Below are 7,190 nucleotides of genomic sequence, written 5' to 3' on the forward strand. Positions count from 1 at the left end.
GTTTAAATTTAATCCGGGGAAGTGCACTTGTGTTCTTTTTTCTAAGAGGCGTGGTATCCGGCCGGATCCTGACATTCATCTTAATGGTGTGTCAATTCCCGTCAAAAAGGAACACAAGTTTTTAGGAATAATCTTTGACGAAAAGCTGACATTCATCCCACACATAAAACAACTAAAACATAAATGCTTAAAAACACTGACTATCATGAAGGTTCTCTCGCACATTTCTTTTGGTGCTGACAAACAACTTTTATTACGTGTTTTTACCAGCCTAATAGGTTCGCGATTGGACTATGGTAGCGTTGTTTATGGGTCAGCAAGTAAAACATCCCTCAAAATGCTGGACCCGGTACTCCATCTGGGGCTCCGCCTGGCGTGTGGTGCATTCCGGACTAGTCCGGTCGAAAGCCTCTATGTGGAGTGTAACAAATGGAACCTGCAACGTCAGCGAGCATACACAGATCTCCTTTATGCTTTTAAACTTTCATCCATGCCTCACCATCCTTTTAAATCATTTTTTTATGATACGTCCATGACTGAACTCCTTTTAAACCGACCATCGTTCTCTGCGTCTTTCTCCTACAGAGCTAGAGAGGAAGCGTCAGAGCTTTCTGTCTCTTTTCTAGACACCATCCAAAGTTCTCCAACAGATTTTATCGCACCATGGCATCTCCGCGCTGTTTTATGTGACACATCTTTTACACATATAGATAAAAACCGAGCTCCCACATGTGCTATTCTGCAGCATTTCTTGCATCTGCAGCATAAGTATCAATGTGCTGAATTTTATACGGACGCCTCTAGAACTGCCACCTCTGTGTCCTGCGCTGCGCATGGACCCGGCCTTAGTGTCACTAAAACGCTGAATAGTCATACTAGTATCTTTACCGCAGAGGCGTATGGTGTTCTTCTTGTTGTTAATCATATACTTCAAAGCGACATCTCACAATCCATTATCTATACAGACTCCCTCAGTGTTGTGCGGGCACTGTCGTCAACAATGCCTTCGAAAAACCATGTTGTCAATCTAATTGTCAAAGCTGTTATGTCTGTGTATGTACGCAACCTTGAACTGGTTCTTTGTTGGGTCCCTGGCCACTGTGGTATAGCCGGGAACGAAGCAGCGGATCGAATGGCTGCTGCTGCTACACTCCTAAATACAGTAGACATAACCACATTACCCTACACCGACGTGAAACCACACATCAGACAACAACTTCGTAAAACATGGCAAACACACTGGAGTGAACAAACAGACAAGTTACACGTAATAAAACCACATTTGGGACCATACACCACCGACGCACGTAATAGATACACTGAAGTCGCCTTGGCCAGATTACGGATAGGGCACACTCATGCAACGCACTCGCACCTTCTCACTGGGTCTCCAAGACCTCTGTGCAGCAGGTGCGGAGAGGCCCTATCCGTGATCCACATCCTGATACAATGTAAGGCACTTGACACAACACGACGCAAATACTTCCCACAACTACACACGCGACATATTCCACCACACCCGTCACACTTCATAGGAGACGAAGCACTGTTTTCAGTCAAACGCGTTTTATAATTTCTGACCGACGTGAAATTTTTACATCTCATTTCTTATCATGCTTGACAACCTGGCCCTTTAGACCAGTCATCTTCCATTACGTTGTGTTTTACTTTGTCTATTTTTACTGAGATGTTCTTTTACTTCCTTGTCACTTTAATGTAATTACTTCTGTTTGGCGCTCTTTGCCCTTAGTCGGCCTTGTGCCATTAAACTCTAAACATCATCATCAAGTCGTCACTTCTCCTTTTTGTGATAACCATAGTCCTAGCATTGTGATGTGATCAACCAAAACTGCGAGATGCTACTTTCTGTTGTGGATCGTGTTACTTTGGAAGCGCGCCTAGACTGTTCTTCGGTAACAAATTGAGAGTTCTATGTGGCAGCGAGAGCCCGTGAACGTCAAGCTTCCCTCCAGCCCCCCAAAAAAGCAGATTTCACCGGTGCCTTGCTTTGGATGAAGTTGTAGGCCAATATCGCCTAACTACAGGTTTCCGAGTTCGTCTGGCCATCGTTTTGCACGGCACAAGAGCCTTGACAACAGTCGGTCATGGCCAGTTCTTACACTTTATCAATAAACGTGCACGTCTGGCCAGCCCTTCATTGCTGTCATTGGCAGCTTCCAGTCTGCAGATGCCCTTTGCCTGTTGGCCGTACTTGGTTCCTCATGACACTGACGGCTACTAAATGCTGCCATCGGTGAGTTCACCTTGAAGAACTAAATTTCACCGGTACTATAATTCACGCAGTTCTATAACGTGTGCAAGTTTTTAAGCCCATCATATGTAATGTTTCTCTATGGTAAGTTGAAGCATGAAAAATTTACTACTACTGTTATATACATACATATATTATGAAGCCAATACATAAAAAGTTTTTTGTGATTTGATGCAAGTGAGCTCTTGTTTGATTATGAGGTTGGGCCTGTCGATTGACAACGTTTGATAGTTGGAAAGTTAATGTGAATTTATTTTTTAGAAGCCAGGTTGCACTTAAAAAATTTATGTTATTTTGGAAAATTAGTTCTATAGACGATTACCACTGTGGTAGTACTATACTTCAGTAGGACATATATATTGCGGTACGTAAATTTTACATGAGGCTTCAGTTTATTTCAAAGTGATTATAGCAGATTTTGGTCACTTTAACGAAGTGATAGCTTCCTCAAATAAGTATTAGAAGTGAGTGCTTTTAATGATTGTTTTTAAATATCTCGTTTTTGGCTCTTCACAGATCGCAGAGATTGGTTTGTTAAGGTCCTGTGATGCATCGGTTGCACATTCTGGCACATCAATCCTCATCATTACTTGGAGCCCCTGTACAAAAATAGGAAGAACAGATTCTCCCTAACTGAGCAAGCCTATGTCACTGCTGGGGTTCTTATCATTCAGCGGATGTGGCGTGGAAGCATGCATGGCAGCCTCATCTGGAAGGACTGCGATCTGCTTAGGAGCTTCGAAGGCACAAAACTGCCTAACGGCTGGCTGCAAGGTTAGTTTTTCTTTAATACGTACGATTACATGAACACCACTTACTGTGCACAAATTGAAAGCCCAAGCATGGTTGCTTTCAGTGGATACCTGTAATATTCTTACACATAATTCGTATTCAACATTTATAGAACTAAATTGCAAGATAATTCAGAATGTTGAAAGCTGAAAGCCTGCAGCTTATGAATGAAACTCCAATAATCTGAGACTCAAAACCTTGTGCTTTGAAATGAGCACAAATACTTTGATTCCTTATTGAGCTCTCGAGCTTGTGACTCTTTCTGTGAATCAAGTGCTGTGGAAGGAAATAGCAAGTGGGTGAAAATTGCCTGGCTGTTCACAACTTTCAAGGAGAAAGACCTATTGAAGAAGCCTCAGATGACATAGAGCCAGCAACTGCATCTCTTACCTAATGTAGCTTTTTCTCTCTCTCAGTGCTGTTGCTTGTGTTTCAGCCAAACATGTTCACCACGATTGCATAGTGATATATATTTTTCTACAAAATGTACCTGACCTAAGTATGCATTGTTGATCTCTAAAGGTGATGTTCAGTGTGTTTCAAAGTCATGGCTTCTCATTTCTCTGTCTGTGGCTAGCCTATTTCAGCAGCAGAGCGATGCAGCTAGCACACATGCAATCAAAGTCATGGAGCGCTCCTTTGGTGTTCTGTGCAGGATGCAGCATATCCATCCGGCAAGACACTGGTATCAACAATAATGGTGAGTGTTAGTGGCACCTGTAGGAGCCCGTTGTGTTTGTTGCGTATGATTAATTCCCCTGATGAAGTGCATTTTTGAAAGGTTTTCTTCATTTAGAATATTAGATGTCAGCAACAAGCACACTCATAATTCACAAGTTCTTTGTGTCTTCTAGACTGCCCATTTGCTCCTATATGTGGTATGGTGAGCTGGCTATGTTAGACAGCCTTAAAGTTATGAACATTAGCTGTTGTGTTGTAATGCAGTCTAACTTGTGTTTCTTAGTGAACTTATTTGTGGTCTACTTCTCGCGCCTAGTGTAAAGTCGAAATAGAAGATACTCTATTGGCTTTTTATGCCTGTCAGAAGCTTCATGCCTTCATCTATAACATTGTAGTTTTGCTCTTGTATCATATTAAGTATATTTTCAGTCTTCACTGTTTGTGTGTGTGTGTGTGTTGAAGCTTGTCATTGGCTTCTGAAAATACAATATCTGTAAATATGAGCACATAATTGACAACTATACACTCTTGCATGTAGCATGGTTGTAGCAATGATCTGTATTTTTCTAAATTCTAGCAGTAACAAGGGGTTCGGTGCTCCACGGTCATGTACAGTGTATCAAGAACAGAGCACAGAACACCAACAAGTATAAAGAGACTGCCAGTGACTGTTCTCCTGCTCAAAGTTTACAACAGCAGAAAGAGCACATTGTGATGTCAGGAGCAGCTGCTGTTAACTTCTTAGCAGTGCATTATTCAGCAGTTCCTTTGCTTGCATTCGAAGTTATTTGAATTTCGCATGGAAGATACCAAACTATGACACTAATTTAAAGGCTGCTGTAGTGTTAGTGGGCAAATATTTTTGAGCTGAAGTTTTTAACATGTGTGTTAAGTGCCTGCGTGCCTCTACATTTACATGCCAGAAATCACAGCATCCATGGTCGCCAATAATAACTGTGTTTGCATTCTTTGTAGTATAAGAAGTAAAGCCGTGGATGCAGTAATCATGTACTTAGTCGATGTAATCCTTCAGTGTACACTCATTTGTATAGCACCAATGATGCCATGAGTGTATAAGCTCTGGGAAGTGAATATATGTGGATTATTTTATTTGGAAGGAAGAGCATCATCACTACTCCTAGTATATCTTAACAGTAGATTTTAGTGCTTGGGTATTATCCCACTGCCTGTCCGTCCTTCAACAGTCTACTTATCTACTGTGTAAGTGTAACTTTTTAAATGTATACTTTGCTCGGATAGGTTTGTTCATAATGTAATGCAAGTGACTTATCATCCATGCAGCTCAACTCAGACTAGAAATAAAATTATTCATTTTTATATGTAGCTATAGCATGCATTCACTTGTGTTTTTCTAGGTGCCTGTACAATTGTTTAGCCCTACAAAAGTGCTGGTATACTCTAATATTGAATCTGGCATCTTAAAATAGTTTGTTAGTGGAAGTAAGAATGTGTTTACAATCAATATTACTATCCTCAGATGAACTGTGAAAACTCTGTGGAAATTTATTTACATTTTTTGAACTTTGTGAAGGTAAATGTTGTTATGTTCTTTTATTGCGGTCGTTGTTTCATGCAAATGACACATAATTACTTTGCAGTGGCATAGTATTAGTTGTTATTTTACATATATGTGCTGAGCAACATCGCAGTTGAGGCCCCCAGCAAGACATACATGCAGTGCACTGGAGCATCACCTCACATGAAGTACAGTCTTTGCCCACCAGTAAACTCAATATTTTTCAAGCAGACTAATAGACAGCTGTATGGGAACTGTGTTGATGTGCAAACTTTGAAGTCTTCTTGAGGAGTGTTTTTCATCATTTTTGTCCAAGTGAAGTAGCTACCCAAGGCCACAACTGGTGGGAATGTGGTGGTTTCCTCTCCAAAAGCACTCCTACCAGCTGCCTCAATGTTAGCATGGGGTGAATTCACAAACTGGAAAAATAATTGGTCTGTTTTCTTGGCCGAAAGAGTCACTTCCACCGTTGAGCCACCACGACGCGCCAGAATAAAAACTTTTAGCTAAATAAAGTTGATTCTGATTTTGAGAAGTGTTTTGGGAAAACGAAATGGCACCTATAGCTATCAATATAAGCACTGTTTGCACCAAGGAGCTTAGTAGCTTATAATTGTATTATTCATGTATTGTCTAGAATTTACTCGCGCTGTGCCAACTTTCAGCCCAAGTGTCCTAACATGTTTTGTTAGTGGGTTGCGAATAAGCCAAGCTATGTAAATAAACAGAGTGATATTGCAGACATGTACAAAATATTGATGCACAGCCCTTTTCTTTAGCATGACATTGTCAAGGGCTTTATTCTTGTGTTTTTTATAAAAACTGCTTGTCACTGGGCAGCAGCGGAAAACTATGCATCAAGCTTTTGCGAGATGGTTCGAGAAACACTGTGTTCAGGCATAACAGTGCCGGTGGATTTCTCTCGTAAGTTACTTTCTGTAGTATATTCAAAATGAGTGTATTAGAATTGTTGTTTTATAGCCATTCATTTTATATTTACACCTGAGTGTATGTATGTATGTATGGGTGTACATATGTATGTGTGTGCGTATATGTATGTATGTATCTTTTAAATGAGAATCAGTTTATCATTGGTGAGTAAGTTTGGTAATGATTTGGCTGAATTTTTTTCTAGTTATTTCTCTTTTGAGCCATTATACATTTCAATTTGTTTTGTACTGCATAAAAATAAATGTAACCTTACACAGAATATGTGTGTTCGAAGAAGTTGTTTCATTTACCAATCTACAGTCATGGGCAAGAAATTGGGTAAAATGGAATGAACCAGCGAAGATTAGTTTAGAGCATAGCTACTCTACATGGCATATCTCGTACACATTGCATTGGTTGAATATGTCGATTTCAACCTTTCAATTTTAATCAGAATAAGCAAGCTATCATCCGTGGTTGTATATGTGTGTGATAGTTATGCATACTGTGATACCGGTTCGCAATTACAATTAAGGTCACAAACCTAGTCAAGCTGAATACACGAATTTTGTCCATGCACCTTTCATCTGCACTGGAAGTGTTGTTAATAAAAAATAAACTTCAGTTTAGAAATTTATTCTAGTAACCAAGAGTACGGTATCTCTTTATCACACAAATCAAATTGTCATTGTTCTGTTCCATTCTGGACAATAGAGGACCATCTCAGCAGAACTCGATTAACTGCTATAGTTCATTTTACCATTGACAGCCACATTACACTGAAGCGTGCAGCATGACAAATAGCGGGAGAGAAGACACAAACTAATCACTCTGTTTGCGTCAGCTCTAACTGTCCGTGCTCTTTGGTCTTGCTGCATGTGATGATGCCAACCAAATTAGCTCGAAAGCGTGTCCCTACAAAGGCAGTCAACTTGGCTGCAAGCAGTTAGCTCACTGCATGTGTAGATTTTCTTCAAA

General features: G+C 40.3%; 1 long non-coding RNA gene across 1 annotated transcript; it reads left to right on the forward strand.

The window, feature by feature from the left end:
• Positions 1–2,487: 2,487 nt before the first annotated feature.
• On the forward strand, positions 2,488–6,492 carry LOC142804095 (uncharacterized). The gene is made up of 2 exons (XR_012894458.1): positions 2,488–3,046; positions 3,720–6,492. It is a non-coding gene; the product is annotated as an uncharacterized LOC142804095 (long non-coding RNA).
• The last annotated feature ends 698 nt before the right edge of the window (positions 6,493–7,190 follow it).

The sequence above is a fragment of the Rhipicephalus microplus genome, chromosome 3 (assembly GCF_043290135.1).
Source record: "Rhipicephalus microplus isolate Deutch F79 chromosome 3, USDA_Rmic, whole genome shotgun sequence".
NCBI classification, from domain to species: Eukaryota; Metazoa; Arthropoda; class Arachnida; order Ixodida; family Ixodidae; genus Rhipicephalus; species Rhipicephalus microplus.